At 34.5% G+C, this 13,999-nt stretch overlaps 1 pseudogene; it reads left to right on the plus strand.

Annotated features, from left to right (window-relative positions):
• The first annotated feature begins 13,175 nt into the window (after positions 1-13,175).
• LOC103601932 lies at positions 13,176-13,797 on the plus strand (annotated as a pseudogene).
• Positions 13,798-13,999: the final 202 nt, after the last annotated feature.

Consider the following 13,999-nt stretch of genomic DNA (forward strand, 5'->3'; position numbering starts at 1 on the left):
CTGTGGTCTTAAAAAAATACTTGATATAATTATAATTTCTTAAAAATGTGTTGAGTCTTTTTTTTTTTTTCCTTTGGCCTAACGTGCTCAATCCTGGAGCATGTCCCATGCATTTATGAAAAAGATTGTTTTCTATAGCTGTTAGATGAAATGTTCTGTATATGTCTGTTAAGTCCATTTAGTCTGTGGTACTGTTTAAATCCGATGTTTCTTTGTTGACTTTCTATCTAGATAATCTCTCTGATGTTGAGAGAGTATGTTGAAATCCCCAACTATCCTTAGATTGGAGTTTATCTCTCCGTTCAGCTCTAATCACATTTGCTTTATATAACTGTTTGTGGTAGTGTTTGGTATATATAAATATATATATTTACAGTTGTTCTATCCTCTTGTTGAATTGATCTCTTCAGTATATAATGACCTCCTTTGTCTCTTTATGTTTTGGACTTCTTAAAGTCTATTTTATCTGATATAAATATGACTACTTCTGCTTACTTTTGTTTTCCTTATGTGTGGGATATCCTTTTACATTTCCTTACTTTTTGTCTATGTGTTTCTTTAGGTGAACTGAGTTTCTGGTAGGCAATGCATACTTGAGTCATTTTTTTAAAAAAATATATTCAGCCAGTGTATGTCTTTTAATTGGGGATTTTAATCCATTTATATTTAATGTTATTCATAGCTGAGAACTCATTCTGTAATTTTCTTAATTGTTTTCTGGTTGATTTGTATATCCTTTGTTCCTTTTTTTCTCTCTTATTGTTTATTTTTGTGGTTTGGCATTTTTGTCATAATAAGTTTCAATTCCTTCCTCTTTTTCACTTGTGTGTCTTTTCTACCTGTAAATTTTATACTTTCACATATTTTCATGCTGGTATTTATTGTCCTTTTGCTTCTAGAAGTGGCACTCGCTCAAGCATTTCTTATAAAGCTGATCTAGTGTGATTAAATTCCCTCAGTCTTTGCTGGCCTGGGAAAGACTTTATTTCTACTTCATTTCTGAGGATTAGCTTTAATGTATATAGTATCCTTGGCTAGCAATTTGTAAGGACTTCTAATATATAATCCCATTCTCTCCTGGCCTTTAAATTTTCTGCTTAGAGATCTGTTAGTTTAATAAGGATTCTCATCCAATTTTATAGAGTACCTGCCACAGGGAAAGACTTATTATCGTATAAGTGCCCTAGGGTGTTTGTTAAATCAGGTCCAATGACTTTGGATAAACATGGATGTAAATTTGCTGTCTCCACACAGTTTCCTGGAAGTAATCTGTGTTACCTATGTCTGTGAGTGCCTCAGTGGCCTATACTGTGAAAACATATAGCAGCATTGGTGGAATTTTGCCAAGGGTGGGCTCAAAGAATGATTTTCTGGACTGGGGAACATGTGTGCACATGAGGGATGGCAGCTCACTGGCTCACCAAGGGTGGACTCACTGGAATGTTTTTCTAGTGGGTTGGTGGCTCAGGACTGGTTCACAGGGGTTGAAGTCACCAGGATATTTCTCTGGCTGAGGGCATTGGTTTATGGTGGTTTCATGGCTCAGGTGTGATTCTACCATGGGCAGGTCCACTGGGGTGATTCTTCAGCCAGGGGCTCAAGTGCTTGTTAGTTTAGCCACCTGGTGTTGGCTTTCACACTGTACAGGACTAAAGTCATGGTCATTTATGGGCCAGGCTCTGAGCAGCCAGTGTTGTGCTGTTGCAGTTACCCATTTATTTAGAATGATGGTGGGACCTCAAGGCTTGAGAGGTGCAGTGGTTTCTGATCCCCAGAGCAAGGCACACTCCAGCATTGGCTCTGTTTTCAAGGTCTTATCCTGCTGCAACAGCTTGTATAACAGGGGGTTGGAGAGTGCACAGTGTGTGCTTTCACTCTGAAGTAATGCAGCCATGGAAATTCCAAGAAGCTTCCCAAAATGTGCTCAGGTCTTTTGAGAAGTGTGGGATTATCTTGTAGCAAGAAATTCAGGGTCTGTGATGGCAGTGGGGGCTGTTGGAGGATTTTTGTTTAACTTTTTCTTGCATGGGGAAGTTTCTTCTGGCTCTGAGCCAATCTTAGAAGAGGATACATGGTGGCAGAGGCAGAATGCCTCACTCTTTTCTCTATGCTGCCATACTGAAGTTCTATGTTTCACAAAAATGTCACCACTCACTTGCTGCACTCCAGCACTCTCCCTCGCACACTCCGGTCAATTTTTAGTTGTTAACTCATCATTTTGATTCTTTTATATAAGAGGGGAGTGAGCACCAGACACTTCTAGTTAGCCATCTTGCTGATGTTACCTGCCCAGTTTTTATACTGTACTATAGATAGGCAAGATGTTGTCTTGAGGGGAGGCTAAGTGAACTGCTCATAACATCTCCTTATATACTTTTTGCAGCTTCATGTGAATCTATAATTGCTTCAGAATAACAAATTTGTTATTAATTGAGCTATGATAAAACTTATCAGATGTATTTTTCAAGGAATAAAACTTTCTTTAATTTCACATTCTCCAAGAAATTTTTATGTGAGCTAATTATAGGAGGCCATTTTGTTTTTATGTCAGCTTTAAAAAAATTAGAGATTATCTGAATTGTTTTGTCTTGCCTAAAATTAATGTAGCTTAAATATTGAGATAAAAATTTTCATGCTTATTTCAAAGTACTTTTCAGAATATCTAAAGGATATGGTGTCATGATGGCTTGTAGTTGCCATGCTCTGTTTAATGTATCCCAGCAAACCTTTGGACAGTTTATGGAATCCTCATGGTTGCAAGAAGTGACTTTATGATGAAAAAGAAAAAAAGATTAGCTTGTAAAAACAAACACTGCAGATTTTGCTTTATGTTGTTTGATGAAATAATCACCTCTAGATTCCATACCAACTCAGGCTGCTGACCATAGTTGTAGGTGGATATGTGCAAATTTTGCCACTGACAGAATAAGCAAGCAGATTATCTGTAATCTGTTTGATGGACAGTTGTCATTCAATTTGCTCCATCTAGTTTGCATGCTAGCTCTATTCTGCCCTGGGCACCATTTTCATTATGTTGGCCATCCTACAGATAATTTTGCCAGTACTAATCAATAGACATTCTAGTTTTTATATTCCTTGGGAGACATTTTCCCTGACTCTTGCCTTTTTTCCCATTAGTTAGAATATATTTGGTAGGAAATTTGTATCTGTAGTTTGAATTTTATATGAAATATCCAGATACTACATTGAGCATCCAGAAATCATCATTAGGACAAGAGAAAGCATCCAAAAATAATTTCATTTGCTTCTTCCTTTTCTTTACCATGCTATGTCAAATATACCTATATAGAGAGACATAGAAATAAATATATTTATGTTAATATATTTAGAGAGATAGAAATAAATAAATGCATATTTATGTATTTATGTTTATTTCTATGTTTATATATACTGAACATGAGAATTTATCTTTCTATATTTTGTTTTTATTTAAAATACAAGTCAGAAATATTTGGGTTTAAATTCTGGCTCACTTATTAGCTGTACATTATTTTAGGAAAATACTCAACCTTTTAAAACCTCAGGTTCTTCATTATTAAAGTTAGTATAATAATAACAGGCACCTTACAGGGTTGTGGTTATAAATCAGATATTTTTGTTGAGTGATTGGCATAGTGCCCTACTCACCATAAATTTACAATATATTTTAGCATTGTTTATAATGTCATATTTTCTATAAGTTTCATTATCAGAATCACATAACTGGCCACTTTTACTAGTTGTTCTACTGGAGAGAGAAAGCTAGAATATCATCCTGAGGTCAAAGGAATAAAGAATGAGAAAGGAATGTTTGACTTTTTCCTTTTCCCATATACTTTTCCCTCTATGTAAATAAAAAAGGGAAAACATAAACTTCTTTTAAAAAAACAGGGCCATAATTCTCTCCAACAAAATGGATAACTGAATAAATGATAGTCATAGAAACAAAAACATTTTGGAATTAGAAAGGGCAATTGGTCTAATGAGTTTATTTCACAGATAAGGAAATAGGCCCAACTGGCAAAGTGACTAAGGCAACTTAGTTAAGAGCCAAGGCTAGAATCCAGATCTCACCAAATCCCTGCATAGCATCTTATTTTTCAGCAAACTACATGGTCAGAAAAGCACTCATTAGTACACTATTCACATTTTAAAAATTTGTCTCAGTTTGGTAGTATTTTATAGTGTAGCAGTTTCTTTACTAATCATGGTGAACTAAAAGAGGTCAAAAGAACAGCTCTGAAATACTTATTTTAATTTGGCTTGATCTCTATATATAGATGACTTCTATTTTATTAGAACTTATATTTTCCATTAAGTTTATTTAACTTTGCTTTTTTATTGCAATAATATTTAGGTTAAAAAATGTATAAAATTCAAGTTCCCATATATCATTTTGATTGTTCAACAGCATTAGTTCTGTTGTGGATTGATAATACGAAACCTTCACATCCATTAAGTACTTTATATGTTTCAAACCATTTTTACATTATTTCCTTCATTGAATATTTTAAACTTCAAGCTAGTTCCTTTTTCTACCTTCTTGCACACTCTTGAGCTACTACATTACTCAGGTTAGACCAATCTCTGTAGTAAGCAACCCCAATCTCAGCGACCTAGCACAGTGAACTTTATCTCTACCTCATGAAAATTTTCTTTTTTTTTTTGATGATTTTTATTTTGTCAATATACAATGTAGTTGATTATTATGTCCCATCACCGAAACATCCCTCCCTCCTCCCTCTCCCCCCTCCCACCCAAGTGTGTCCCCTCCATTTGCTTGTTGTAAGAACTTCAAAAAAAAATTGTGGTTGTTATATCTTCCTCTCCCCCCCCCCGGTTTTTTTTGTTTGTTTGTTGTTGTTGTTTGTTTGTTTGTGTGTGTGTGAGAGTGTGTGTGTGTGTGTGTGTGTGTGTGTGTGTGTGTGTGTCTATGTGTGTGAATTGATTCATTCACCTTTAGCTCCCTCCAATAAGTGAAAACATGTGGTATTTCTTTTTCTCTGCCTGACTCGTTTCACTTAATATTAGATTGCTTACCTGGACATCTCTCTTCTAAAAGGTAAGTCAGAGATCCAGGTTTCATCCATTTTTTGATGTAATCATCTTCAAAACATGGTCTCCAAGGTCACTGTGGGAAAAGAAGAGAGCATGGGGGAGTCCCAATGGAAAATTTACTATCTTAGATTGCAAATTACATACAGAGCTTCCATTCTCATTTACTGTGTCAGAGCTAGTCACATACCTTCACCTAGATGGAAGGGATAATATAGTTCCTGGCAAAAGCTTTAATGTGTGTAAGAGAAACATGAGTATTTGATGGTCAAGCTCTCTGTCTGCCATAGCCACCTTCCAGATAGTTTGTAAATATAGTAAGTGAGTTAATAAATTTCCAACAGATTTGTTTGGAAGAATTATTATTTAAATTTAACATCACTCATCTTAAGACAAAGCTGAAATTCATAGTGGTGTACATTCCACACATGTATTTTTTGTAAATTGTTTACAGTTTATCCCATGCTTTCCCTTAAGTGGAACTAAAAGTAGTATTATATAAGACTTTTAAACAGATTTTCTATGACAAATGTAATGCAGTTAATGAAAGATACTTTTACTGGAACAAAAAAACACTGTAAATAGTTTCTACACTATGGTTTCTTATGCTGTCACGCAATTGGTTCTTCCAATAGCTCATTTCTTTTATGTTGAAAATTTAGAGCTTTTTAAGCCTGGTTGTATGAATCATTACAGGTTCACAATATTTGGATATAGTTCATTTTTTTCTTTTTCCAAATAATATCCTACCATGCCTGGGTAATGCTTTTGAAATTAAATTGTATATATGTGTATGTATGTATATATATATATATATATATATATATATATATATATCTCTCTTCAAACAAGTAGAAAAGTAGTCTATTCAAGAGTCTTCAGATATTTACAGTTTTTATTTTGAATGTCTGCATGAGGAGGCTGGATGCAAAACTACTCTGTTCCCAAATAAAATCATTTAAAATATTGTCTGATAGCCCTACATGACAAATCTTAATACTGGTAATAGTAAAGGTACTTTTGCTTTTGATTTTATTGTTTTGAAAACAGGCAATACTTTAGGATCAAGTTTCTCAGCATCTACTTACACTAAAATTACAATGATTCTGGGATAGGCAGGGAATAGATTTCAGATGCAATTTACATTCCAACTTGACTTGTTTAATTAGTGTTTGAAAACACAAGTGGAGAGAAAATATATGATCAAATTACAGCTGAGATCATGGGGATTACCTTTTCTATATGTCTGTATGATGTATCTGCATATTATTCCAGAACTGAACATTCTTCATACCCTATTCATGCACAAGTTGACATCTTTGTAGTTCAAATTCAGCTTCTTGGCATTGATGAGAATTACAGGGCTAATTCAACATAGGGCTATGTTCTGTCATGCCACTTGCTCATAGTTTCCTTACTGTAGAAAATATGAGAATATATATTCATACATTTGTGTTAATTATTAACTCTGTTTATCATAGAAAGACTGATGATTGGCTTCTGAGCCAATGCTACATTTGCTCTGGTATAGACACATTAGTAATTCACAGCATTTATTTTGAGGGAAAAAAGTACAATGACCTCAATGGACTTGTATATGACAAGTTAAAGATTTTGAGTATTAAAAAAGTGATTTTATAGGTGCCTTACTCCTTGGAAAAATAAGAAAATAAATTCAGAATTTACATATTGTGCATATACATACTCAAAGAAAAAAAATTAGAATATTGAGCGGGTTTTTTTTTGCTTTTATTTTGAGAGTTGGCATCATGTAGACATTGTTAGTCCAAAAGCATTTCTTCTAACACATGAATTAGTATATATATGTAAGCTGCAAATACAAAAACCCAAGGCTGTGTACTGTGTGAGGTGCCAATGGCAAAGGAGTTTGGATACTGGTTAGAGAGCAGCTGCTGCCAATGTAGGGAGGTAACTACATGGCGTCTGACAATTAAAGCAGTATAGCTGGAAACATTTAAGAAAGGAAATTTAATGCTGGCAACGGCCAGGCAAAGGAAATGCATTTTCCATTTCCCTGAAAAATTAGCAAAAACTCAGTTTAAATGAGCCCAGAAAGAAAAGAAAAGAAACAACTAAAATAGGCAGCATTTAATGACATAGCAGTGGATTCTAGAAAGACAGGAAGAAGGGCTATTCCGTTTATCACAGTGAGGTAATTGCTAAGGCACAGTATGAGAAGATTTGGGTGGAAAGAATTCTTACATTCTTATGCATCATGACAGCATGCAGAAGATTGGCAGCAGAGGAAGAGGTGGGACTACAAAATTTATATGTCAACCACTGACTTAATATTGTTTTATAATAATCTTATAAGTTTGTGTACAGTGTTCCTGTCCCATATTTCAAATATTCTAAAGAGTTTGGAAGAGAGGCTAAAACCAAATGCCATAAATTATTTTGCTGGAGAATTTATATTTTTTAAATAACTGTAAAGTATTAACCAATGTGTTATTTTGGTGCTTAACATAAATTTATACTCATAGTCATTCTCATGAGTATAAATGACACTTTATAAGCATTTTCATCATGGATATATAGAAACTTAATGCCAATTCACAACACAGCTTACAAAATAATTGACAATTACACAGAAAATAAATAATACAAATTGAGTTTTCAAGGGGTAAATGTAATTCAGTATATCTAGATACTGATGACAAAGCTTTTTACACATTACCCACAAGCTGCCAGAAATAATATGGCACAACTTTAAAAAAATGGAAAGAGGAAAGCAATTAACATAAATAATTTCTATTGTTTTTTTGATTGTGAAACTGTTATTGTTTTTCCTAAGGACACTTTGTGGATAAACTCTATGCATCTTCTATACCCACCAACAACTTTGTTTCTTCCTTTCCTCTTACCTCATAAGTGCTGAGTGTATAATGTAATGCTTCTAGTATAATAACACATTTAAACTATGGTAGAAGAGAAAATAAATACTGCAAACAGCAAAGTTTGTTTTAAGCATGCTTTACTCTGAAGAACTTTGAAAGTTTTAAGACTAAGAATACCATAGTCTTCATAGTCTACTACTGGCTTCCCAGAATAGAGGCAGGATTCATGTCTTTCATGGTCTTAACATTATTGATTGTTGTAAGAATAAACCTTGCTGCAAGAATGAGCCAGGACCTGAACAGATAGGGATAAACAAAAACAAGAAGACCAGAAGGAATACCAGAGCGAAGAAACCCCTAGGTATTGATCCAAGGCTCAATCTTTTAATGTATGTGGTAGACAGAACCTAAGATAGTCCCTGTGACCTTTGAACCCTGGAATTACTCCAGTGATTCTGTTACATTATATGGCAAAAGGGATTTTTCAGATGGCTTAGTAATCAGAAAGGAAGATTATTTGGTGGAGCTAATCTAATCACGAGTCCTTTGAAAGCAAAGTTTTCTCCAGCTGGTAGTCAAAATGGAAGTTAAAACAATTCCAGTATGAGAAAGATTGAACATGCTTTTGTGAGCTGCAGCACAGGACCTAAACATGGCCTCTAGGAGCTGAGTGAAATCTTCGGATGACAGCCAACAAGAAAACAGAGAGGGACCCTATTTCTGTAACCATAAGGAACTGGATTTTAGCAGCAACCTGAATTTTCTTGTAAGCAAATACTTTGTCAGAGCCTCCATATAAGAGTCCAGCCTAGTGGACATCTTGATTTCAGCTTTGTGATACCCTTAGCAAGAGAACCCAGTCAAACCTGCCTGGAACCTCTCTGACCTACAGAATTGTAAGATAATAAATGGGTGTAGTTTTAAGTTACTAAGTGTGTGGTAATTTGTTGTGAAGCAATACAAAACTGATGCAAAAGAGAAGATAGAGAAATGGTTTGTACCATTATTTGGTCTCCATGTGTACTTATCACTATCTAATAGTATTGTTTTATTTCTAAAGTGGGCTGTGTCTAAATGCCCTTTAGACATACAGGGCATAACAAGGAGTTATGTATATAAATTTGTTAGTTTTTACTAGTAGAATTTAAGCCATTTAAACTTGAAAAAATTTATACAACCCCACCGAATATAATATTATAAAAATTTTAGTTGGGACAATAAGAGCATAATCAGATTTGCAAATATGTTAATACATTTGAGTAAACATGAATTTTCTAGTAGTTTCAACTTTCCATTCCTTTAGGACTTAAAATTAGGAAATATTGGAGCTAAGAAGGAAATAATAGTCTCAAGTCTCATGAAATTGCTTTCATAGAAAAGTCATGAAGTGATCCTAAGATTGTGACCAAAGGAATTTTGTGTACTGTAATAAGATGTTGAGTGATGTCAGCAACATGACAGAATAAGAAGTCCTAGCACTCTTTGCCCCAGAGAAACACCAATTTACTAACATATATAAAACAAAATACCTTTATGAGAACTCTAGAATCTAGTTAATAAGTTGTAGCACCACAGAAGAGCAGAAGACTAAGATCAGCCACATTGAAACAGGTAAGAGGAGCAGTTTCACTTTGCCCATTTCACATCCTCTCCTAAGCTGGCACAGCTCATTGGTGAAAGAGATCCCTTTCGCTGGTGATTGCTCCCATGAGGTAAAGAGAGAAAAAAACATGCATCCAGAATCCTCAGTCTTTTAAGGCTCTGCCCCAAATCAGCTTTTGTCATATCTCACTCAGCACTGAGGAAACCCAGAATAGTTGGAGTGATGGGGGGCAACTAAGAACAAAGGTGACAGAGGTGGCTCTCAGCAGTTGTCATGGCTCTCAGCTTAGGGTGTGGATCTCAACAGCTACTATGGATCTTAGTGGATGGCATGGACCTCAACAGACAGTGTAGATAGACCTCAGTAGACAGTGCAGTTCTCAGAAGTCAGCGCAGCTGTTAGCTGATGGAGTGGATATCAACCGCCAGTGCAGATCTCAGCAGCTGGTGCAGATTTCAGCAAATGACATGGATCTCAACAGCTGGTGTGGCTGTTGGTTTAAGGCACAGATCCCAGCACAGTGCAGCTCTCAGTGTATGGTGTGGATCCCAGCCAACTATGTGGATCTTAGTGATAGGCATGGCTCTCAGTTGATGGCAAAGATCTCAGAAGATGGAATTAATCTCAACAGCTGACACAGTTGTAGTGTGACTATCAGCAAGTAGAAAAGCTCTCAGCTGACAGCACAGAACTCAGCAGACAGACCAGTTCAGCAGTATTGTAAGAAAATGCAAAATTCTGAGCCTTCTCTTTCAGAAGGGAGGAGAAGAAGGGGAGCTTTCACCCAATGTCTTAGTATCTAAGTAGACTTTCCTAAGAAAAAGGGTTAGGACACTCTCAGAACCCAGCATGGTTCTGCAGGATTGGGAGAAGGTGCACAGCACTGAAGTGTTTTTCTTAGCAGAGAGAGAGAGCTGTGAAGACTGCATATTCATCAAAAATATTTGAGAGACTTCCCAAATCTCTTGCTGGGCTGAATGAGAAAGTGTTCCCCCTCTGAAGCAAGTCCATAAAGAATGGAAGAGGTGCCTGCTTCTTCAAATGTGATCAATACAAAGGTACAAAACCCATGAAGAACAGAGAAGTATGACACCACCAAAACAAACAAACAAACAAAAAACAAAAAACAAAGTAAATGTCTAAAAACCAACCCTAAAGATATGGAAATCTATGTATTGTCTGACAAAGAATTCAAAACAATTGATTTTTTTTTTAAAAATTCACAAAATAGAAAGAGAGAAAAAGATGAAGAAAATAACTACAAGAAAGAGAGAACATGATTAACATTGTCAGTAAAAAGTCCTTCACTATCAATACTTACGTTAAATGTAAATGGATTTAGCTCCCCATACCAGAGACATAAAGTAGCAGAATAGATAAAACAAAACAGAACAAGACTCAACTATATGGTTTCTACCAGAAACTTACTTAGATTTAAGGAAACACACATGCTGAAAGTGAAGGGAATACAAAAGATATTCCATGCAAAATATAATTAAAATAGATCAGGCATGGCTATACTTATATCAGACAAAATAGACTTTAAGTTAAAAAGTTTCTCTAGAGACAAAGAAAAACATTATATGATGATAAAAGGATCAGGAAATACAAATTATTATAAATATATATGCACCTGACATAATAACACCTAAATATATAAAGCAAATATTAATAGAACTGGAGAAAAGACAAGGATATGATAATACTAGACTTCAATACATCACTTTCAACAATGGATAAAACATTTAGAAGGAAAATTAGTATGGAAAAGAAAGACTTGTATAGCATTACAGATCAAATGGACCTAAGAGACATATACAAAACATCTCATTTAACAGCAATAGAATACACATTTTTGTCAAGCACACATAAAACATTCTCCAGGATAGATTACATGTTAGGCCACAAAACAAGCCTTACCAGATTGAAGAAGACTGAAATCATATAAAGTATCTTTTCTGACCACAAGACATAAAACTAAAAATTAATAACAGAAGAAAAATTGGAATATTCACAAACATGTAGAAACTAAACAAGACTCCTGAGCAACTGATTGGTCAAAAAAAATTAAAGCAGAAATCAGAAAATATCTTGACAGAAATGAAACCAGAAACAAAACATACCAAAACGTATGGGATGCAGCAAAATCAATAGCAGATGACAGTTTATAACCTACATTATAATGCCCACATTATAAAAGAAGAAACTTCTCAAATAAACAACCTAAGTTTTCATCTCCAGGAATGAAAAACAAAGAACAAAGCCCAAAGTTAACTAATGAAAGAATTTAATAAAGATTAGAGCAGAAATAAACAATATGGTCCTAGAAAAACAATATAAAAAAAATCAATGAAACTAAGTGTTGATTTTTGAAAAAGTTGAAAAAAGTTGAAAAATATTTAAACTATAAAAAAGCAAAGACTCAAGCAAAATTACAAATTAAAAAGAAGAAATTATGAGTGATGCTACTAAAATAAAACAAATCCAAAGGGTCCACAACATAGAATTTTATGCCAACAAATTTGATAACATAGAAGAAATACATAAGTTCCTAGAAACATACAACATATTAAGACATACAACATATTAATCATGAAGAAATAGAAAATCTCAACTGACCAACAGTGAGTAAAAAGATTTAGTCATTAGTCAAAGACCTCCCAAGAAAGAAAAACCAAATGACTTCACTTGTGTATTCTATCGTACAACTGAAGAAAAATTAGAACCAATTCTCAAACTCTTTCAAAAAATTGAAGAGGAGGAACACTTCCAAACTCATTTTATGAGACCAGCATTACCCTCCTACCAAATCTAGACCAGGACACTACAATAAAGTAAAATTAGAGGCCAATATCCATGCTAAACACAGTTGAATAAATGCCCAAGAAAATACTAGCAAATTGAATCCAACAGCACATTAGAAGAAACATATACCATGACCATGTAGGATTTTTTACTGGAATGCAAGGATGGCTCAAACCAATCAATTCAATATACCACATTAACAGAACAAAATGTAAGAATCAATAATCATCTCATAGATCCAGAAAGACATTTCATAAAATTCAATACATTTTCATGATAAAAATGTGCAACAAACTGGAAGGAGAAAGAAATTATCTCAGCCTACTAAAGGACACACATGATGAGTGCACATTTGACATCATACTCAACAGTTCAAAACTAAAACCTTTTCTTCTAAGATCAAGAACAAGACAAGGATGTCCATTCTCACCACTTCTATTCAGTATAGTACTGGTAGAACTAGCTGGAGAAATTAGGCAAAAACTAAATAAATACATAAATAAACACATAAATAAATATTTAAAATAAAATAAAAAATAAAATACATTTAAGTTGAAAAAGAAGGAAAATTATCTCTGTTTGAAGATGACATGATCTTATGTATAGAAAATCCTAAAGACACTACAAAACAACCTTAAAACTTTAAAAAATTAGTAAAGTTGCAGCATACAAAATCAACATACAAAATTCAGTTTCATTTCTGTACAGTAAAAATAACCTACTTGTAAAGGAAATTAAGAAAACAGTCATGGGACTGGGCACTGGGCAAAAAATTCTGTGTGTCACTGAGGTAAAATAACTAAACACAGGGAATGGAAATATGGAAATCCTAAGAAGCTGAGAGAAAACATGTCATGAATTTTATTATTTATGCAACTTGTCAGGAGAAGGACAAGAAGAGGCACCCAGATGCTTCAGCCAACTTCTCAAAGTATTCTAACATGTGTGCAGAGAGGTAGAATACCATGTCTTCTAACGAGAAAAAAAATAAAACTGAAGATATGGCAAAGGTGGACAAGGCCCACTGAAAGAGAAATGAAATCCTATATCCCTATTAAAGGGGAGAAATAAAGTTCAGTAATACCAGTGCACTCAAGAGGACTCTTGGCCTTTTTCTTTTTTTCTTTCTTTTTTTTTTTTTTTTTGACTACTTCCCCCAAATCAGAGGACAATATCCTGGTCTATTCTTTGGTCATGTTGCGTTGAAACTGGGAGAGAGGTGGAATAACAATTCTGCAGGTGACAAGCAGCCTTATGAAAAGAAGGCTGCTAAGCTGGAGGAAATATATGAAAAGGATGTTGCTGCATACCAAATTAAAAGAAACCCTAATTCAGGGGGAAAAAAAAGAGAATCATCAAGGCTAAAACAAAGAAAAAGGAAGAAAAAAAAAGGAAGGGGAGGATGATGAGAAAGATGAGCAGGATTAGAAGTAGGAGGAAGCTGAAGATGAAGTCGAAGAAGATGATGATGAGTAACTTGCCTCTAGTGAAGATTTTTATTGTTTATAAAGAATTTGACCTCATTGCATACAGCTGACTTTTTTTAAATAAACAAATTGAAATGTAAGGCTGTGCAACATTTGTTTTCAAAGTATGCAATGTCTTTTTTTTGTATAGGAAACACACCACCAAATGTGCCTATAAATAACGCTGCCCTGGTGGTATTTTCAATAGCTAC

The sequence above is a fragment of the Galeopterus variegatus genome, unplaced genomic scaffold (assembly GCF_000696425.1).
Source record: "Galeopterus variegatus unplaced genomic scaffold, G_variegatus-3.0.2 Scaffold10, whole genome shotgun sequence".
Lineage (NCBI taxonomy): Eukaryota > Metazoa > Chordata > Mammalia > Dermoptera > Cynocephalidae > Galeopterus > Galeopterus variegatus.